At 35.8% G+C, this 22,453-nt stretch overlaps 1 long non-coding RNA gene across 1 annotated transcript in view; it reads left to right on the top strand.

Annotated features, from left to right (window-relative positions):
• Window positions 1-22,453, top strand: part of LOC149916606 (uncharacterized) — an 83,810-nt gene that overhangs the window by 60,399 nt on the left and 958 nt on the right. The gene's annotated exons all lie outside the window — the stretch shown is intronic.

Raw genomic sequence — 22,453 nt, forward strand, 5'->3', positions numbered from 1 at the left:
TCCTATTGCTTCCCCCATGTACCTGAAAAATATTACTAAATTAATTTTTTGCATCTCAAGATTTAAATTTTAGAATTGTAAACTGCATTTAGAACTATTTGAGCAGCCTAAACACTAGATTAAAAAAAAAAAGTTATGAACATTGCACAGAAGTAGACACCTATCTCTTCTCATATTCCCTTTATAGTTTAATATTTTCTGCACTTCCCCTGCATATGCTACACTTGAAATTTACATGATGAAACTTGAATCTTGTATTTTCATATAATAGATGGTCAGCTTTGTGATACAATATTTCTTGTATTCTTGCACGTATCTGGTGATTCAGCAAATTACTTCTGTCAATGGAAACTATTAAATTTGAGTCTTGTGTCTGCTGGCCAGGTGCAGCTTTGTAACCCTTAGCACTTAGCACTCAAGCGCTCATGTTCAGCCTTCTAGCGGTCCGGAAAGCTGCACCCCCCAGGCATACAACAAAAGTACAAAACTTTATTGCCCTCTGTGCGTTATCCTCCCCACCCCTCCAACACTTAAAGTAAGTCAATCTGTTTTTTAAGGTGATCAGTTACTGCAAAAGGAGGGAGTTGGCAGCTGATAGGGAAGGTAGCTGAAGGAATGATGAAATTATGCTGTGAGCAATTACATAACAGTTATGAGTCACTGCATTTTCTTTTTTTCTTGTCCTGATTATTTGTTTTCAGGTTTTTGACCTTTAGATATGTCCAGTGCCTCCACTTGTGGAAGTGATACTGTTCATAGCCTGAAATTGGGATTATATCTTCAGAAGCTCCCACTGGCTGTAGTTCTCAGCAAGCTCAATGGCTTCTTTATGAGTAGTTAAGGCCCTGCAGGTGTAACAAAAACCATCCTTTTTCATCTCAGAATCTTTATTATTGTGAATTTACCTTGAATGAGCATGCTCCTGGCACCCGTGGCACTTGACACTGTGCTGACTGGCTGGAAAACCAGAAGAGCAAGTTCTGTGGTGGAGGCTTGCAAGCAGCTTTCTAATGCAAGTATCTCCAAATAGGCAACAGGGCGGGGGCATACTTTCAAAATTGCTTAACCTGTCCCCTTCCAAATTGTCTTGCATAATGACAGGTGTAACACAAGTTCATTTACAGCACGGTTTGTGCAGGCATTTTGGAGAACTCAAAGTCCTGATGGGATGTGTTTCTGAGGAGGGACAAATGTGTTTAATTTATCAGACATCACCAAAGTTAACTCTGCAGATCTCAATGCCTAACTGGGTAGGCAAGAAAAATCTTGATCCTAACTCTTAGTGGGGCTCGTTATGGAGAGGGAATATGAAGTCTGCAGTAACCTTGAGAAACCTGTTTTGAGTTCACAAGACAGAAAATGGGGGAAACATCCATCTTTTCTCCTGTAACCCGAGGAATGATGATGCTTGCTATTTACGTAAATCATTTTATGTATATGTTTTAAATGCATATATTTTTACATATGTTAAATATATGTAAATGTTTTTAAATATAAAATATACAGCTGTACTGGCGATCATGAAATAATGCAGCGTTTTACTTGAGACGCTTGAAATTTGGATTTCAAATAAACTGTTCTTTATCTTCTTTAGATGACCCTCAAATTGGGACTCTGTTGCAACAGGATATACATATTTATAATGAGGGGACAGATGCTTTCATTGCCTGGTGTTCTTGCTACTGACAAGGTTACTTCAAGTTTTCTTGAGACTTCTAATCTCTACGTTCACTACTACTAATTCCTTGGATTTGATTCATCTATTTTTACATTCTGTGAATTCAGTGCTAACCTTTTCAAGGGGATGAGCAACGTTGAATTTTGCTCCTATTTAAGTTTGCAAAATTCTGACACTTCTGAAAATTATGAAAATTAAGAATCAAAGTTCTGACAAATATTCTGTTCAACAAACACCCAGAAACTTTACACACTGACATTTAGCGGTAACTTTTAACAAGAAGTTATTGAAGTGTTACAGTATCAGTTTTAATTCAGCTTTCATGTACAATTTTTTGAAATCTCCCTGTGCTCAGGAAGTTATTCCTCCTTCACAGAAGTGCTTAAAGTATTGGGAGTCTGTGAGCACTTGAGATGGTCTTCCAAGAGGGAGTGGCAGTACATTTGCCAATATGTGGCGTGAAAAATGTTTCCTCACAGTGGATAAGTCTTGTGCTAAAATCCCCCTTATCCACCTCTGAAGAAATTCTGAGTGAGTGGATCAGGCTCTTAGCAGTGTGGTATGGCTGTGCTTGTGATTAGGTGGAGAGGTTTCAGCAAATACTTGTGTGCCCACACTGCATTGGGACTGCTGCTTGCTGGCATGGTTTGTGTTAGAAAAACTTGAAGCAGATGAATGACTTGCAAAGTGGAGGGTGTTTCACCTCAGTATTTTACTTTTGGGGATGCAGCCAGTGCTCCTCAAAACAATCAGGGTCTGACCCAGTGTCCTATTTTCTTTAGGTGCAGTTCTCACTGTGTGTCATAGAAATCATGTAACAAAGTAGCACAGATCCCAAAGGTGCTTGAACTAGGTCTGCTTTAACCCATCTGATTTTTCTCTTTGCTTAGTTGCCAATTATATATTACAGTTCCTGGTTATCAATATTTCATTTTCGGTTTTCTAAAGTACGTTGTTTTTCCAGCTTTCATGAGATCTTCCCAGAATGCTGTGTAAATGTGAACATTTGAATGACGAACAACCCCACTTTGACACATTTCATAGTGTTCAGCTCTGGGGTTACTGTCAAAGTTATTACAAAAAGACTTCAAGATGATAAATATTGATCTTCATTATTATGTTTCTAGTACTAGTAGCTGTTTTCAATTTGTTCTCACCTTCTTATAATAACTCTGGACGCTGTCTGTGAGATTTAAGGATTTTCACTGTCTTTTACTTTACAGTTGTTCGCTTTTACTTCCATGTTGTATGAGTAGTATTCAGTTTGTGCTTCTGCCTGCCTGGGGCAGTCACGGAGACTGGCTATAGGCTGTCTGGCCTGTTGCAACCAGTTTGCTCTAGAAGTGTTCCTGTATTTCCTGGACATCCAGAGATCTGGAGAAGAAATGCCTGAGTCGGAGTGAACACTCAGTGGATGGGATAGAGAGGGAAAGAGATATGTGAAAAGGAGATGTTGGACCCCATCTTGAAATCATGTTAGTTCTTTACGCTTTCAAGCGAATTTATTACTGACAGCAGCATAAATATAATTATTCCCAAGTAAATTAAGTACTTCAGTGCAAGGTGAAGATGAGAATTGGCTTCCTAACTACTTTTGTATTGCCTCTAATCTCTCTTCTGATTCTACCAGAAGCCAAGTCCAGCAGCAGGCACAAAAATCAGGTAATCTTTTGTTAGATTTACACCATAAGACAGTACTTCACACAGAGGCTATTGTCTCCGCACTGTCAGATTTTTTTTTTCAATGCTGCAAGAGTAATGTGGGGTGTGAACGTAGTTACCTGCAAAATTCAAGCTTTGCTTTCCATGTGCACAGTAAGACTTTTTCTATTTTAGGTCTGTACATTTCCTTTCTCTGCACCAAGACTGGAGTTGAGCCCTTCTGCTCATTGTTTTTTTGGTTTTTTGGGGTTTTTTTCTTTTTTTTTGAGATGTTTGTTTATGCCTGTGTTGTCAGTAGTTCCAGTTTGTCAATGTGATATGAGATGTAGCAAGGTGGCAGAAATCTGAGGATGGTAGCACATAAATGTTTTATGCATGCTTCTTGGTGACGTAGAGAATGGGAAACGATGATTGCTTTTGACAGAGTAGGTTAAACAGCACCACCCCTTTGCATTTTATTTTGCATTTGAAATGTTAATTGCTGGTTACTGTTTCAGTGAAAATGTAAAGGCTATGTGCAACGTAAATGTAGGTCATACTGCTACATTTGGAAACCTCTGCCCTTACAGCTGGAGATAGGCTATGCTTTCTCTCCAGAGGCAGCAAAGACAGGGTACACTTGACCTGATCCACATAGTTCACTGGATCTTACATCTGTGTTTATGATATCAGAGCTCAGGTGCTTCATTTCTGTTTTTTTTTTTTTTTGTCACATTGCTGCCAAAAGAGGATAGAAGCTGAGCAGAAAATAAACCAATATTTGCATATGCCAAGAAATCTTTGCAATTGCATCTGTCGAATGGTGATTTTTAAAAGAAAAAAATACTAAGAGTAACTCGGCAGCTAAACAAAAACCTACTAAATATTTAATGTCTTTGAACTGCTCTGAGGCTGAAATAATGCAGCTTTGGTTTAATATAATGGACTGTGAAAGAGGCCAGTGATTATTTGAGAGCCAAAGTCAAACCTAAATTGAGTGTGTGAGCCAATGATGAAGGACTTCTGAGAAAATAATGCTGACAAAAAAATAATAAAATATGCAAATATACATGGAAATAAATGTAGCCTGAGATTAGAGAAATGAATATACAGTGCTCTGTATTACTTAACTCTGAGGGATACTTTTTGTTAACCTGAGTCAGAAGTAGTAGTATAGTATTAGTGAATGGTGGTGAAACAAGAAAGATTAGCTGTTCCTGTCAGAAACTCCTCCTACTGAACCCTGTTCTTCCTGACCAGGAATCAGAAAATTTCAAAGAAATAAAGAGCTTAAATTTTGGAAAGAGCTCTGATGTTTTTGGAAGATTCTTTGAATTGGTATAACACTTGAAAATCCCTGATTTGTAGGGCAGGGAGGGGAAAAAAAGCATTCTGATTTACCTCTAGACATCCATTGGCAATGAGTTTCTTTAGTGAGTTTAGCCTTTCTTTCCAGACTGTTGGAAAGCAGAATGACACAGTTTGCTGGATGGCATGGGCAACCCTAACAGTCTGTAAAGAAGCATTCTAGTGATGAGTTTCATGTCTAGATTCCTGGTTATTCCACATGCCCACACTGATTTTTTTTTTTTCAGGTAAGACAGATGTGTGCCACTGCCAGGCAGATGTTGGGCACTTGCCCTGACTCTTTTTCCCTTCCTTTTTTCCTTTCTTCCTTTAGCCAGTGAAAAACAGCCACAGCTTCTGCACATCTGAGGTGGCTTGAATTAAGCCAGACTGACACTCGCATGAGCCTGTTGATGACCTTGTTGAATCTGCATTTAAGTCAATGTTATTCAGAAAAAAGGCTTTGCAGGCTGGTATTCTATTCGTTGTTTTTTCTATTCAAGGATGTGGAAGACTTGAGGCAATTTCTTTACTGTTAGCCTCTGTACTTGGAGGTGCTGAGAGAAAGATAAATTGTCCTTCTATCAGTACTGAGCAACAGGAACATAATCGGCTTTCCTGCTCTGAAGAATGAGCGGGGAAACAAATGTAAAATTAGAATTAAAAAAGGCAAACAAAAAAAAAACAACGAACTTCGCTCAGGGTAACATTTTAAATCCTCCTATACTCATGCCTCTGTTGTTTTTTTTCTAAATTTTGTTGTTGTTGTTGTTGTTCATAACAATATGGTCACAAAACTAAATAAAAAGCACACCTTTCCTTCACTCTAATATTTATACTGCATGCAGGGCCCAATTTTCCTTCTCTTGCTATCAGGTTTCAATGAAGTTTGATCACCTTTAACATATGGAAAATGTATGTGATGGAAATTTTGAAATCTGATTTAGTTTTCATTACATAACTGCAACAAGATGTTGCAGTTAAGTGGGACTAAAATAAAAATGGCTCTGAGACTTCAGCAGTTAACTTGTCTGTGGTGGTGGAATTATCAACAGAAAATGTTCATGTTTCTCCATAGTTCCCCCAGACAGTGAAGGGGAATGCTTCAACAATTACACACAGATAATAAAATCTTTATTTCATTTTAGGCACTTAAATTTCCTTTTCATTAAATAATTCCATGTCTTGTGACATTCACGCGTAGGACATGCTTATGTAAACTCTTGATTAGAACCATACCCTGTGGAATTTATCACTTCATGATTTTTAGCTTTAGCATATTCTGGCAACGTGAAGCTTACTAACAGCCTGCACCAAACTGTTTCATACTAGGTTTAGCATAATGCACTAGCTTTAGAGCTGTGCTTCAAGTTTACAAGCTGTTAATTGTTCTGGGGTGCAGCTGTTGCAGAGTTAGATTATCAATTGTGATTTACTGCTCCCATTGTGAGAGCACATGGGAGCACCCTGTGCAGAGACCAGAGAGCTCACAGGGACCTTTCCACCAGAAGGCAACCGCCAGACACATTACTAAGCTGGGCACAGGGGAACAACACAGATCAACCTGGAGGCAGATTATGAATCCACACACTAGTATGCTTGAGATGGGAATGATCTTATGTAAATGGGGTTTGAATTTGAACTCTTTTGCATAGTCTCAGCAGAGAACTGCAGGATGCTGCTGGAGATCGATCTGCTGCCTGGGTAGCACTGCTGATAGGATGCTTTTATTTTATACTGTGCTCAGGTACATGTAAGTACTTGTAAAACATTTCCATTTGCAGTAGCCAGTATTTCAAAGAAGGCAGCTTATGAAATCTAGGAACAATAGAAAAGATGTATATTAATTGAATTTTGAAATGTTAGGCCAGTATTCCAAAATTAAGTAATATAAGGTATAATCCATTTTCTTCTGGATATTTGTAGTCTCTCAGGATATTTTAGGTTTATACACCATATTTATGAATTGTGATATATACAAGCACATAACAGTAGATTGCAAAGTCTTTGTTAGTTGTTGCTCACACAGGTCTCCCTCAGGCCTATGGGAACCAGGTATTTATAACAGTAGTGGGTATACCTATTTAAGTTTTCTACATTCATTTTCACTTCATCTATCTTTTATTTCATACACAGCTCATTATTAAGACGGAAAGCCAATAAGCCCTTACCTAGGTACCAGTTTTAACTTCTAGAAAACTGGAAATACAGATGAAAACTACACTTGTAAGCTGGGTGCTGCTGTACACAGCAGCACACCTCATACAGGTTTCCTTCTCTTCTTCTCCCGTGTTATGAAGCATTGGAGCTATGCTTTCTTCTATGTTCTTGCCTCCATTCTGCCTTTCATTGTTACCACAATGCTTTTTATATGATTTCACAAGGCAACATCTACACTAATCAGGATCACAGGTCTAAGCCACACCACTTTTCAGAAGCCCCAAGTATTTAAATGAATTTCTGTCTCCTTCTCCAGCTTCTTGGTATTTTTTTTATTATTTTTTTTTTCCTGTGTGTGTGTTTAACATTGGCCCAAATAGAGGTGTACAAGAACAGTGAAACTTCAGCTTCACCACTTGAGGGAACTGGGAGTGCTCATGGGGGTGTGTGATGGCGTTTAAAATGTGTTGTGTCCTGCAGTGATATGAAGAGCTCTGGACTGAGCAGACTGGTGCAAACTGCACAGCTAGCTCTTTTTCTGAATTCTGGTTCCTATTCTTGGATATGGTTAAGCAAGTTTCAAATATGATTCCAAATTAGATTTGTTCTCTTTTCTTTTTCACAAGTGAATATACATGAACTTTGGACATGTGGCAGTGTTGTAAAGATTTTATGGGAGCAAAGAAGATCCTGTGAGGAGTGGAGTTAGCTGTGTAACTTCTTAAGTCTCTGTAGTAGGGCCGTGTGTGCAGCTGTAATCCTGAATGCATACAAAGGTAAAGGAGTTGGGGTTATGGCTGCAACTGGTGTACAGAATCCAAAATGAGCAAATTCTACTTGCTACATAACTGTAAAACAATCTGAAAGTAAATTTCATTTCATTTTTATTCTTGTATTTTTGTATGTGTTAAATGTTAGTCGTCACAGGGAAATTAAATGTATTTGTACAGGCAGGAGGCACATCAAGAGGCACAGCAGGATGACTTTGACTCTATAAGGCTGCAGTTTCTGTGCTATAAATTTTGTTTAGTCTGAGTTACAAAATTACAGTGGAGTATCTTGTGAAGATTCTAGATTAATGAATATAACATAACTAAAACAAACATACATTATGAAAAACATAAACCAAAAGATTATAACACACAATTGAATTAATTTAAAGTATTTTATTTTTTTAATTTTTCATCTTGCACAGCTGAGCAGGAAGGCATGTTATCTTCCATTTACCATTTAGAAAGTTCCTACATGTGAAATTTTCAAATGGTGATGCAATCCTGCTGGTAAGCAGTAGAGCCCACGTGATTTTCTCCTCCCTTATTATGCACTGACCGTGGGACCTGCTTTTGCAAAGAGGCATCTGACAATTTCTACAGAACAATAAATTACCTTATGTAGGTGACTGAATTGCTTTTCAAGAGCACAGAAGGTTAATTTTCCAGTAGTAAATCATAAAAAATGTTTACTTGACAAGGACAGATGGGAAGACATGCAAATAAGACTACACCGTCAATTATACATTGTCTTCGATGAGCATATGGACAATAGAAAAGCAGGATAGATCGATGCCAGCCAAATGAGCTGGCTAGATTAAGAAAGGCATTTGTAAAGAAAGCATTCTAAATGGGATTACATCCATTAATGAATGAGATAAATTATATTAATGGCTGAAAATGCTTTGTCTTTAACAAGAAAACAAAGTCATTTGGACAACAAAGACGTTTTGGGAATGTGGAAAACTGATATACCCAGATGAGCTTGTCTCCGTCAGATAGTAATAAGGAAATGCAGAACGTGTTTGGTGGCCAGGAAAAAGTCTGTGTGTAACTGAAGTCCCTTACCTATGTGAGTCACAGAAAGAGTCAGCATGTTGCATGCGTATGTGGAGCTTCTGCTTAACCAAAAGTGAATTTCATCTCTCCTTTGAATTCCAAACTCAAAAGTGTATAGCCAGAAGTCACCCACAGTAACCTCATGTGTTGCATGTCCCATTGCAGATGGCTGCTAAAATACGAAGAGATTGAAGGAACTATGTGAAATGATAGCGGATAGACAAAAAAATAAAATCTAAGTTGTAATTTTGTGAGGCTGAAACATTCCTTCTCTAATGATATTTCTTGAGCTTTAATATTAAATCCTGTTAAAAGACTTCTGGGAGAATTAAAATACATTCATAAAATAGTTCTGGTTGCTTCTGACACAAGTTTCTTTACAGAAATAATTCTTCTTGTGAATAATTTCTGACTTCAGTGCAGCAAATCAGAGAAAGATAAGATGTGTATATAAAAAAAGGCAATTCATGCTATTTAACATGTTTAACAGATATAACTACCTGAGTCTTGTTCTGTCAGGCATATTTTGATCGAATAAAAAGTAGTGAGTCCTAAAGTTTTGTTGCTTATTATAGATTGGGAATATACTAAAGACAGGTAACATCATTAACTTCAGCTAAATATTCTGTTCCGATTTTGTCTTTTTCTGTCTGATTGAATAATACAAAGTGTGAGTGTGGTGATCGCTTGCCAAAAAACGTGACTGGTAGGCATGTGCTTTTTAAAAATTTTCTTCAAGGTAAAATTGCCATCTTATCTTTAGTAGGACTTGTTATGCACATAGCCTCTGTCTCCTAAATGTGCAGATTGCTGCAAATAAAAATCCATTTTTGCAATCACAAACTGAAATTTATTGTTTATGCAATGTATTTAGCTGCAGGAAGCCTTTGTTTAAAATAATGTACTCACTTTTAACTGCTAGAAATGTTTTTTCATCTCCATTAAACTTCTGGTTTGGTTCATTAACATATTGTTAATTGTTTTGTGATTTAGTTTATTTCTGCTTGAGTGTCATTTATGAAGCAGAAACTGTTGTTTGTATCTATTTCTTGTTCAGAAAGAAAGTCTACAGTGATTGTAAGGAAGGGGAGTGTGGAAAGTTGCATTGTAGCAGTACCTCTAAACAGTTTCTAAGTTCACTATAAATAAAGGAGAAAAAGGTAGATATAAGGCTGTCCTCTGTTTGCCTGTAAATACGCTCTGATAAAATCGATTTCCTAAATCACTTCAGTCAGAAATGAGTTAGCTTTAGAATGTATCTAAAATTACTAAATGTGAGAGAGGAGCAACAACTTCAATTTGACCTTAGTGATATTTCTTTGAAAATTCTGAAATTCTCGTGTAACATCAAGCTTAACTGTTTTGCTTTCTGAAGTTCTACATAATCCAGTTGGATCCAGACAACATTTAACAGCCACAGCTGCCCAACTATATAACTTTATTCAGAAAGACTAATAATGCATCCCCTTTCCTTCTCTTCCTTGTCCCAGATGTATAAAGAATCCAGGGTAATACAAGAAAAATGTGAAAAGCTCAGCTGGAAAAATCTTTCTCAGAATTGTGTGCTGCTTGAACAGTGTCATCTGAAAGCTATTGTGGTCTTTTGTGGCAAACTTGGAAAGTGCCTGGTGCAAAAGGTGCGCATCAACACTCTGTGTTTTGATTTGATCTATTGTTATTTGATGAAATTTAAAGTCAGTTTCCATGAAATAAAGTGATGGTTCTTTTTTTTCAAGGCATCGTCAAGATACACCCCAAACAAATACAGTTAGGTCTTATTTTTATTTGGTACTATTTCCTGCACTGGTCTGGAATTTATTCAAATGTATTAAGTAAAATGATGACTGTACACTATGCAAAAGGACTGCTGGAGAATAGATTATCTCATTGTTTTAAATTGTGAGAAACTGATCATTTCAATCTGGAAGAGACATCTTAAGTAGGGCTTATCTGCAAATGTAATAAAATATTCCTCTGTGTCTGGAGGAAGATATGGGGAATGATTCTGGGCTGTCCTGAAAACTGATATGAAAATAAATATTATCATAGGTCTGCATGTTAGTTAGACCCCTCTGAAGATCTACTTTCAGAGCTTTTGTTGCTGAATTTGTCTACTTCTTCCCAATAATTTTTTGCAAAACTTATTTTCATTTTGTAATTAGCTATGTGATAAGTAACACCAACGTGACTGAGAGGAGTGAGTATAAAAATAAACTGTAATAAAAATTAAAGTGGAATTAGAAAAAAAACTACAATATAAAATTAAACTACTATTTCTATTTCAGTGATGGAATAGTTTTTAATTGTAGAAGTTTCCATTTAAAACTACTCGTTTATTTTTTTCTGATTGAAGTTTTCTTTGGGATTGTATTCCTCATACAGTGCTCCACTCATATGAATCCTTTTAACAGGGAATGTTTTGTTGTTTTTAGTGATTTTTACTATGAAATGTGTTCATAAATGTCTACAACTTAAGGGTATCTAGGTTTTCTTTTAAGGCTTTACAGTTTTGAATTAAAAACATCACTGTTTTCCATATTCTGATGAATTGCTCAGTAGCATGTTATGCTGATCTTCCTGTTTGTTGCTTTGTCATCACTTTCTGTCAGTGTTCAAACATTTGGTTTTTAGGAATGATAGTTTTGTCTGAGGTAAGAGTACTTGGCCAAACTCATTCGTAAGTTTTTACAATGCCTTTTTTTATCCCCTTAAAATTACTACGCTTCTATATTTTTTTCTGAAAAAAGCAATTCTCAAATATCACCAATTTGCATTTCCTTAACAAGAAGCTGGAACCGTTCGTGTATCCAAACAAAATCTATTATTTACATAGTTGACTTCAGTCAGAATTGTCACAGATTAATGTGATCTGAAAGCATCTGTGTTGATGTAAAATTTGAGGCAATATTACTTTTCTCGTGAAGTACTTCACTTTCACTGTGTGCTTCTGAGCACAGGAAACAATTCTGCTGTAGTGGTTCTAACAAACCAGATATGTCTGCAAGGCTTATGGACAAAAAGGAGTGTGTATTTGTATAAATATGTATGTAATGCTGCTTAAAACTCCTGAGGTATTTTGCAGTGAAAGAAATGTGCTGTGTGTTTTGTAAGGACATTGTTATATGGTCTCTTGATTGTGTTAATAAACATAAATTTCTTTTTGCCCGATGGTAATTTGGCATTTTTACACAAAATGAATCAGAAAACCTGTCAATCTTTGTATATTTCATACACATATGTTCTAGTAAATCATGTGTTTATCACATTGCATCTGGAGCTGGTTACCCTTCCTAATCCCAGTTGCAAATTTTTCAACAACAGCTTTACAGTGATTCTGAAGGAATTAAATCTTGGGAAGAGTCAGTGGTTCATTGGCTTTTTTTTAGCAGGATTTAGGCGGTGGGAGCAATAAGGATGGGCCATTCGATCACTAGGTCTTTTTATCCAAAGAGTTATTTAGTTCTTGGATTGTTCTTGGGTTCTAGCTATAACTCTGACTCCAGTGTATTATTTCATAATGTTATCATAGATCATAAAATGGCTTGTATTAGAAAGGACCTTAAAGCCCACCCAGTTCCAACTCCTGCTGTGGACTAGCTGCACCCCACTAGCTTGGGATGCCCAGGGCCCATACAACCCGGGCTTCGGCACGCAGACGGCTGCCTGTTCCTGTATCTCTCCATCCTCTAAGTAAGAAATTTCTTTCTAACATTCAATCTAAATCCCACCCTTTTAGTTTAGAACTATTCCCCCTTAGCCTTGTCCTGGAGCACAGGCTTACATTTAAGCGCATACATTTGATGTTTTGTTCAAAGATTTGGTTGTTTGGTGAATCTGAATGGAAGAATTTCATAGATGAGGTTATTACGGACTAATTTGGACTCTACATGAGCATAACGAAGCTAAATAAACCTAACTGTGCTCTTAAAACGCCTAATAAGAAACTAATTATTTTGCCGAGTTTTGGAGAAGGTGTAAAACAAGGGGTCCCCCAGAAGTGGCAGGTCTTGTGATAGAACTTTACTTCTTGGCAGTTGCTTCATGAGAGGAGGTTTCTACCCTCTGCTGCCTATGTACTTGTTCCTGCTTTCCCATTTTTAGGCTTGTTTTGACTGAGAAATCGTCTAATCTGAATTTCAATAGTTTTACTAACAGCTGTGCTGGTGTTATTTGGTAAGTGATGAAGAAGCAAGCCGGCAGAGGAGAAGATGTGGCACCTCCTCCAGTAGCTGCATGGATAAAGAAAATGTGGCAGGAAGCTATGTGCTGCCAGTGAGTGGTATTTGCTGCTGCGGCAGTGTACTGTAGCCTGATCATCTGAAGTGCTGGCATTTATTTTATCTAGAGGATTCTGGAAAAAAAAAATAAATAAATAAAAATAAAAAATGCCAGCCAGAGAAACTTACCAGGAAACTTAAGACTTGCATGAGCTTCTGGGAATGCTCACTTGAACTTGTCTGCAAGGAAAGCAATTGCAGAATATCTACTTTTGATTAATTTTGATTAATATATCTTTGTACATCTCAGTATGAAATGTTTTCATTTCAGAATGAGTGTTTGAATAAGGAGTCTATTCGGGATAGCAATCTCCCTTTACATTTACACAGTTCTTAAAAGTTATTTAAGGTCCTAGTGCAAATATGTCCTTAGAACATCACTTTCAACTGAGTAGCATTACTTTTTTGCAACGTACTTGAAGTACTTTGATACCCTGCTGAAGGTTTGTAAGATTAATGGGGTTCAGAACTTTCAACTGATCTTTAGTTCTCTCTCTTGCTAATGTAGGAGCCAAAACTAGTTTTTTTCCTGAACAGATAGCTATAAAAATATTAGGTGTAACAGTGGTATTGAGTTGTAAATGGGATAAAATGAGTAGAAAATATATCTGGAGAAGAAAAATATGACAACTAGTATAGAGAAAAGTGATATCTTTTCCAAGCAGAGTTGCTTTTCAACATAGCAGTAAAAATGTCGAGTGATGGCTGAAGAGTGGATTTTCGTGACTGTAAGAATCAGACCTGAATATATGAATAAAATTGGGTGGCTTCAGTGCAGAGATGCTGTATGAAGATAAGTTGCATGGAATATTTTGTTTTCAGAATGCTGAATCTCAGAGATGGAATTCTGACTTAAAATAAACATCCTCGTTTGGCAAACAATGGAAGTAAACTCATTTTTATATGACTGGAATTTATATTTAAATATAGTTCATAAATCTTTAACTACAAAATTTAGCTATGACATTTAAACTTGAAGTTATCCGTTCATATTTGGACATAGTAAGGTGATTGCGTACAGTACTTTTTACAGCTATATCTGGAGCTACTTGCTAATAGTAGTGTTGCTCATTATACTGACCTGTAAATATGTAGACTCCTTGTCTCTCAACTTTATTAACTCTTTGTAATCTCTGAGTGAATGTGTCTTCAATGGAAATCAAGCTATTGTCTTCACTGTTTCACTGCTCCTAACGTAAATTAAGTTAATCTTTGTGTTGTAACTTGTGTTTTAAACAAACATGAAGGCTGGTAACAGAGATCATGTTATTCCGAAGAGACATCAGTGAGAATAGGTACAGGAGTACTAGTAAATTATAAAGGGTAGATACAGGAGGGGAAAAATCCTTAGGATACATATAGTGCCGATGAGTCAGGAAATGCTAGAATTCTGCTATGAATACAGATGCTTAATACTGCTGAGGAGCTAGAGTGTGATGTAAAGTTCACATAAATTTAGTAAATGCAAGGATGTTTATCATGTTCACATGCAAATGAAATATTATTTATTTAATCAGTTTTTGATGTTTGTGGTGTTGTATATGTTCCTGTGTGGCCATAAATAAATTTTATTTAGAACATTGCAGGGAGCTGTTATTAACTGAGTTACAGCCAACATCAATTATCCCTGGTATTCTACAAATACTTATTTATGGTTACAATAAAACACTCTCGTGTAAGTGCAGTTCTGTAAAACTACCTTGAATATCTAGTATGGGAACCTCATAGTCTAGAATAAATCCGTTGTCATACACAAGCAAAACATGGAGAACTGGAGAGTTACTTAATAACCCTCCAAGTGTTAGCCCTTATGAGTTAGCATATTTTGTCATTTCTTCTTTCAGAGTGTATGGTTCTCTTGTTTCTTGAAGAAAAGCTAACACCTTCAAGGAAAATATCTTCATGATAAGCCAATAGGATTTGGAATGTTGTACTAAAGCTTTGTATTTTTAAATAGTAGACAGCTAAGATCCTGTGGCAAGCCAATTACAGTTTTCTCCTATGTGACCTGTGTTTGTTTTTTTAAAAATTGTCATAAATATTGTTTAAGGTTCTGGAACAGAAGATATATTTTTTGGTATTTTTATAGATGTGTGCCTAGTCTTCAAAGATTTCAAAGCCCTAATGATTTACTTGTTCTGCACATTGATTACAGTATATTTTTTAATATAGAGTAACAATACGCATATGAAACTTTCTTTTCTCTCTTATACCACTGGTAAGGAGTATTAGAGCTGCCAAAAAGTTTACGGTTTTAGAACTTCTCTTCCCTGAAAAGATAAGATGCAGAGATTTCCCTGAATGCTGAGAAGTGTGTATATGTATGTCATATAATGAAATTTCATCATAGCTTCTTCATTTGTGGTAAGAGCAATTGGAAGACTATTAGTGGCAGAACTTTTCTACTCAATAATATCTTCCTAAAACTGTATATTCTATCATTTACTTATTCACTTCATGCAATGGCTGTTGAATGTGACTATTCTGTGTTCTTTACTCAATGAGAAAAGTGATTGCTTTGATTAAACTATCCTAGATTTAGAGGAGGGATATTTTAACTTTGATTTCATGTAATTTGGTGTTGTATTTCACACATTTAAGAATTAATATTCTCAATTGCTCTACCGAAAAGAAACTGATAGAAAGCTGAGACTCTAATTTGTCTGCTAGAAGGTATTTCCTTTTCAGGATCCCTGAAGGAATAGTTAAAATTAGTGATTTCCCTTGAGTGTTTCATCAAGTGTAGTCAATTTAAGAAGCAATATCAGAATCGATCTTGTAAGTTTTGTAGTGCATTGATGAAGTTGGTTTATATGATTTTTGTCCATATATTCTAAGATTGGTCTAATTGGCAAATATGCAGTAGTTCTTATTGCTTATATAAGGGGAGCCGAAAAAAAAATGGACATTCAGTATTATTTGAACTATCCTCATAATAGCCAACTCTGGCCTACTCCCATTGATTCTCATTTTAATGTATGTATAAGAAAAGCTTGCGTGTTCTTCATGGGTCATTGCTTAATATCAGTATTCTCATTTTATATCAGTACATATTTTGAGTTTGTAACTAGAATATCTGTTAAGATTCATTTAGATGTTTTTGAAGAAATGGACAACATCAGTTAAGAGTATTTGGCCCCTCTAAACTGAATTATACTCATCATATGAATTTTAATCTCAGTAAATTATCCTTTCTTGGCTAGAATATTGTGTAATTCTACTATGGTCCTACATCAAAGAGGAGTAGAAGTAGAAAAAAATGAAATTTTGTGGCACATCTATAGCATTAGTCACAAGTCAACTAAATTTTTTCATTAGCTTAAATGTATGCAGGCCAGATGATAAGGATATTTAAACACTTTTGTAATAATTAAAAGATGTATCAGCAAGATTGTTGCATGTATTTTTTTTAATATAGATGAGGCATACTTTATTCAGGCAACAACAACAACAAAAAAATCAAAGGTATAACAGTGAGCAAATTTATTTGATTATACATTAGAGGACACTTTCTTAAGGTTACAAACGCTTCCAGATGTACATATGTATTTTTAGAGTGACGTATGCAGATTAAGACCAAAATCCAATATTACTATAAAGGTGAAGTCTGGCTTACGGTAATTATGTATGTCTATTGTCTGTCTAATGATTACAATGCTGTTGTTTGTGTCTTGCTCCCATACCCCTGGTGGAGTGGGAGATTTCAGTCCTGCGGCTCAGGAAATACATCCCATATGCAAGTAGAGTGAGAACCCAGTACTGAACTCTTACGTGCTACTCAGTAAAATAAATAAAAAAAAATTGTATCTATAAATAGTCTCATTAAATCAAACAAGTAGTCATCTAGGTGCATAATTCTCATCAGAATGAATCAGTCTGAGGGCTGTAATCTCTGCATACAAGGGAAATTAAGTGCTGGTACCTTCTCTGTCTTTGAAAGCCTCTGAACTTTTCTGTCTTCAACGTTGTAACATGGAAAGGAGCCTCTTGAAAATCTTAGTTGCTGTACACTGAACTTTGATTATCCTTCTTTTCTGAAATGTTGTATAATGTTGTATACCATCCTTAGGATGCCTTCCACTTTCTACTGTAATGGGTATGTTGTTCCACTCTTGTATCAGCATAAAGATTTTCATTCTCTAAGAAAAATAATTATGATACATTTTATTGAATGATTTTTAGTTAGGAAAAGAGAAAACTTCAGTAAATGCCACATCTTCTGCAATGTGGTTTAAACCTCTAACTCATCCATTTTCAATCTCTTTTTTTCCAGCCTGTACACAATGTACAGTATTACATATACAGTGAAAGTATTTATCAGTGTGGTTAAAGAACAAAGTGTAGCTGTACGCTACCAAATCTAATGAAAGATATCTCACTCTCTTTGAACATTTCTCAGAATGGTTTGAATTTTCTGTGTTATCTTTGAGAGAATCCTCTTTGAACGGTTATGACAGCTAAAACTGTAGAAGCAGATAGTCTAAATGCCACAAAATCACTAGAAATGCAAATCATGCTATTATTATATAAATGAAGTAAACTGAAAATTTACTGGAGTAAACAAAAATAACTTATTTTCACAGTATCTTGCATTGGCTTGCAATTTAAGGAATTTTTCACAATTATCTAGCTGATGCCTGCAGTGTATTAATTAATACAGTCAAGCATCAGCAATGACACTTCAGGGCATCATGCAAATCTTACTTTTGAATTATGCTTATCATCTGATTAGGAGTTACTCAAGGGACTTCACGTTAACTGAATCCTTTAAGCAGAACTCATTACATTGTTTTTCTATGGATGTTAAAAGCAGTTTTCTTTTTTATGTCAGTCTGATTATTCTGATTATATTCTTCACTATGTAGTCATGATTTGTACCATTTTATTAATTCCTTCTGAGGGTTAGTGGTTAGTATACTGATAAAAATTAAAGGGACAGTATTTCTTTCAGATGACTTGATTTCTATCCTGTGGATAGAAGTTGTCTATAGGAGGTGATCCACCTCTCCCAAGCAGTCCTGCTACATCAACCATTGTGATGATCAATATCCTTTCACTTCAAAGTTTTTAAACCATCTTATCCAATGCACACTGAGAATAGAAATTATGTACAGTCAATGCCTCATTTTAATGATTTTTTTTGTTGTTATTTCAAGTTTTGAAATCTTTGGCTGTGGGAATAGTTAGCTTGCTGCTGAGGTGGAGACTTTCCCCAGGCTGCCAGCTTGAAAAACCTCCTAAAGATAACTTCCAAATTGAAGCTTGGTTTACTGAAAAAAGAAATGTGATCGAACTAGCCAGTGTGCTGCTCGTGAGCTCTACCAGTTGGAGGAGTCTTTCTTTCGTGTAATGCCAGGTGTGTATCATATCACAGAATCACAGAATGGCCAGGGTTGGAAGGGACATGTTCCAGCACCTCACCACTCTCTCTAAAGAACTTCCCCCTGACAATCCAACCTAAATCTTCCCTCCCTCATCTTAAAACCATTTCCCCTTGTCCTGCAATGTGTATCCACATTCATCATCCTTTCTCCCTTCTACTTATTTTTAAAAAACACAAAAGTAATCGGTTATTTCAATCATCAACTGAAATGAAAGATGATTTATGTTCTTCAGAGAACATGAAGCAACTGGGACTGACAGAAGGAATAAAGATAAACACAGGATGGGCAAGAAAAGGACCGAAGGAAATAGAATACCAAATCTAGGAGTTGCCTTCTGTGCTGAGTATCCCACTTCACAGTTGTGGTGATGCTTGAAAGTGTTACAAAATGTCTTTTGGAATTTAAATTAGAAAAGTAGCACTGCTGTTGTCCTATTCTTCAAAACTTTTTGGGGGTTAGTCATTGGTATCTAACTCCGTTTTAGTTTTGCATCTATAATCATCATCGCCTGAAATTACATAAACCACTGGCTAAGATGATATTAGCCCAATTTTAGAAATACAGCATCTTGATTAATGCTGATCTTCAGTGTGTATGTAAGAGTAATACACGTGCAAACTTACTGTGTCAGCATCACAAAGTTCTTCCCCAGAAAGTCTGGGTATGAAACAGTATGACCTGTAGAGCGACAATCTATAGTAGGCAGGAAGTAAACCTGTTGCTATAACTGCAGTGATACCTGGATGGGCTAACAGTTTCTTTGGTTGCTGGGTTTTTTTTTGTTGTTGTTGTTGTTTTTAAGTAACTTAGTACAAATTTGTTCTGAGCCCACGAGTACTTCAGTGAGTAGGGAGTAATTTGGAGTTTACTTCCATGAGAAAGACAAGAAATAATCATTATAATGCTGGCCACAGACATTCTGTTTTTATGATCTGCCGACCTTTCTTTGTACAACAGAATATAGTTTGGGTATTATAGCACTCTGACTCAAAACCACCGATACTTTCAGTTTGGAACACACATTTTAAGTGAGAAATGTTAACCAAAATCAAATGAAGCAGTTTTGACTAAATAACACATTATACTGGTCAAAAATCCATCCTTACTAAAACATGCATTATTAGAAAGAAGCTATACTGGTAAAGAACACAAGTGGAAGGGTGTCACTGGCTGAATGCTAAAACAACTTTAAAAAGCACTTAAAAATATAATTGAGATGAAAAGAAAGTTGTGTTGGATTCTTTGATACAGATGGCTAAACCATAGATTGTGATGGAAAAGAAGCAAGAAATGTCAACAGCAGTGTCTGTTTTATATTTGGAACAAAGCAAGAACATGTGCTGGAGGCAGATACTGAGAGAACAGAATATTCACTAGTTAGACCATTTAGAACAGAAAAGTGTTCTTATTTTCTTTTTTAAAGGATGTTAACGCTTACTGAAGCCAGGTTTTTTTTTTGGTTTTTTTTTTTTTACAAATGTACATTCAGAAATACAAGTATTTTGTAAGAGACTTTAAACATGTTATGTGAACTCTAATGTTATTTCTTTCACATATCTGAGAAAACTGGGAAAACTCTTGATGGATTTTGAAGAGCAGGGAGTTTTAAGCTGGTAGCCACATGTCAAACAGAGGCATTGTAACTGTTAAAGAGAGACTATCAGCAAACAATTTGAGATTAAAAACATAAGATACGTCAATCAAATGGCTTCATGAGAAGCTGTTTTTGATTTAAAAAATCTGTTATCTGTTATATCTGTTGTATGTTATATATTTTTTAAAAAAGCTATATTGAATATTAAATTATTTTGACATAATTTTACATCATGTGACCTGCAAACACAAACCATGTGGGTCAGTTGCATTATGTAGAATTAACAGGATCTATGCTAGTATGACTTATTGACCACTTTCACGATGCAATTGTCAGTGAAGGCCTATTAGTGAGCAAGGCTTTTATTAACAAATATCCTCAGAATTTCTTCCAGTAATAGCATTTGACATTTTTATCAACACTATAAATGCTAAAATCTTTGTGGATAAGGCTTGCTGATGGAGCAAAGACTGAAAATTTAGAAGATAATTAGGTCATATTAAGGTTATTGAATTATTTGAATATCAACTTTGTCTGTTTGTAGACAAATGCACCTTAATGTCCACCAAAAACATAAGAAACAAGGAATCAGAGAAGGAATTCAGGTTAATATTGCAACATAGAAAACTTCTCTGAGGTAGAAACAGAACCTAGAATGCAGTGAAAGTACCAGCATGAATGCAAAGTGTCTGGAGTTTTGAGAGTTGATATAAGCCTTTGATATCCAAAAAAGGACTTATAATCTAAAATAAGGAAGTGCTCTTTCCTCTTGGTAAAAACACTACATATCTGCACTGCTAATTCTCATTTTAACAATCCCTGTAGGACTTCCAGATAGCAAAAAAGATGTTGCAGAAATGAAGTTCTTTCCATGTGAAATTTTGACTTACAGATAATAGATGGTATGGATTCAGTACAATAATGTTTTCTCTGACCATCCTATGCTGGCAGGATCAAATCTTGCAGAAGTGAGACTGACTTTCTGATTGAAACAATAAAAGATGGATCAGGAGATGCAGGCTTGTATCTCTTTAGTCTAATAACAAAATTGAATGGATAAAATCTATGAAGAGCGAAGTTCTCTGTAAGTATGAGGATATTGCAAGAAGGATTGAGGAGCACCCTCCACCAGACCAGACTAAACTCCCAGTCATCATCTGAAAAGACTACCTAGGAGGATATGTCTTTACTGACTGATTCTGCTTAGAACCACCTGTAAAAGATGAGGCTTATCGCAAAATATGTGTTTAGTTTTGCCAATTTGATAATTTTAGGAAGCTACATGCTGATTGCAGGTAACTTTCTGCTTAAATTGACAGCTATTTTCATCCTTTTTGGAGACATCATAATCTCTAGTTTTGCTTAGATTCTATCAACTTGTATCATATTATAAATAAAAGAATATCTCCTGATGGGCAGGTAGTTTTGCAAACAGAGATGCTATAGTTTCTAATGGTTAGATACAGAAATATCCTTATGCTCGAAAAACAAATTTCATAAAGTACTGTACAAATTATTTAGAGAAATCAGATCATTGTCTGAAGATCTGGCATCTTATAATGCCTTCATCTAATTTCTCAAAGCAGAATGTGTGTACACAACTGTAGTAGTGATTTGTAGCTGCAAGCTGTGATTTTCATTTTACTTGCTATCTGTACAGTCTTTTCCATATTGCTATAATCCGTATGGAGGAAAATAGCACTATCAATAATCATGAGTATTTCCTGTTGTATGATCATGTTCTTGGTTGAGTCTGGTGTAAGGAGGAGAAATCACTCTCTCTGATGTACTTACTTTGTGGTTATTGTTCGATTGCTGCAGCTCTTTGAGCCTACAGATTTCTGAGATCAAATACATACAGGATTTATTGAAATAACTTTTTTTTTTTTTACTGGAAAGGGAGCATCTATAGTCCCTCTAAAGCACCTCTAAGAGCCCTAAACTGTTTCAGGCTTGGAATAAAGCTCCCATCCACCATGGCCAATTTTAGCTTTTAGGTGTTCATTACAACCTTTTCTTTTCGTGGTATTTTTCCTCTTCCTTGTCACATTAATGAAATACTTATTGCTTTTAATTGCTCAGGCATGTGGCTAGTAGGAATTCTCAGTGGGGAAGAATCTGAAACTTCCTGAGTGCTTCTAGTTTATTTGACATGCTATAAATATCTCCTGAATTATATTCTATATAATTTTTCAATCATGTTCCACAGCACTCTTCAATATCTGTCATCTGCTTTGTATCTACGTCACTGTTATTACTGGCTTCAATCAGTAAAATTTAGGTTAGTTTCTTTGAGAAATTCAGCTGAAAAGCTCTGAAAGATTCACCCCACAGCAAAGATTCATCTTCTGCGGATGAGTCATTGTTTTTTATGAAACTTTAATGAAGTACACCAAGAACATGCAAGTCACAATGAGTTTACAAAGGACAGTATTTATTATTTCTTATCCTGCTTTCATCCAAAATATTTCTGACTTCTAAGGGCAGGCTTTTTTTTTTTTTTTCTTAATTTAAGTGAAGCAAAATAGGTTTTACAGAAAGAC

This window comes from Phasianus colchicus, chromosome 10, assembly GCF_987193195.1.
Source record: "Phasianus colchicus chromosome 10, bPhaCol1.hap1.1, whole genome shotgun sequence".
In the NCBI taxonomy this organism is placed as follows: domain Eukaryota; kingdom Metazoa; phylum Chordata; class Aves; order Galliformes; family Phasianidae; genus Phasianus; species Phasianus colchicus.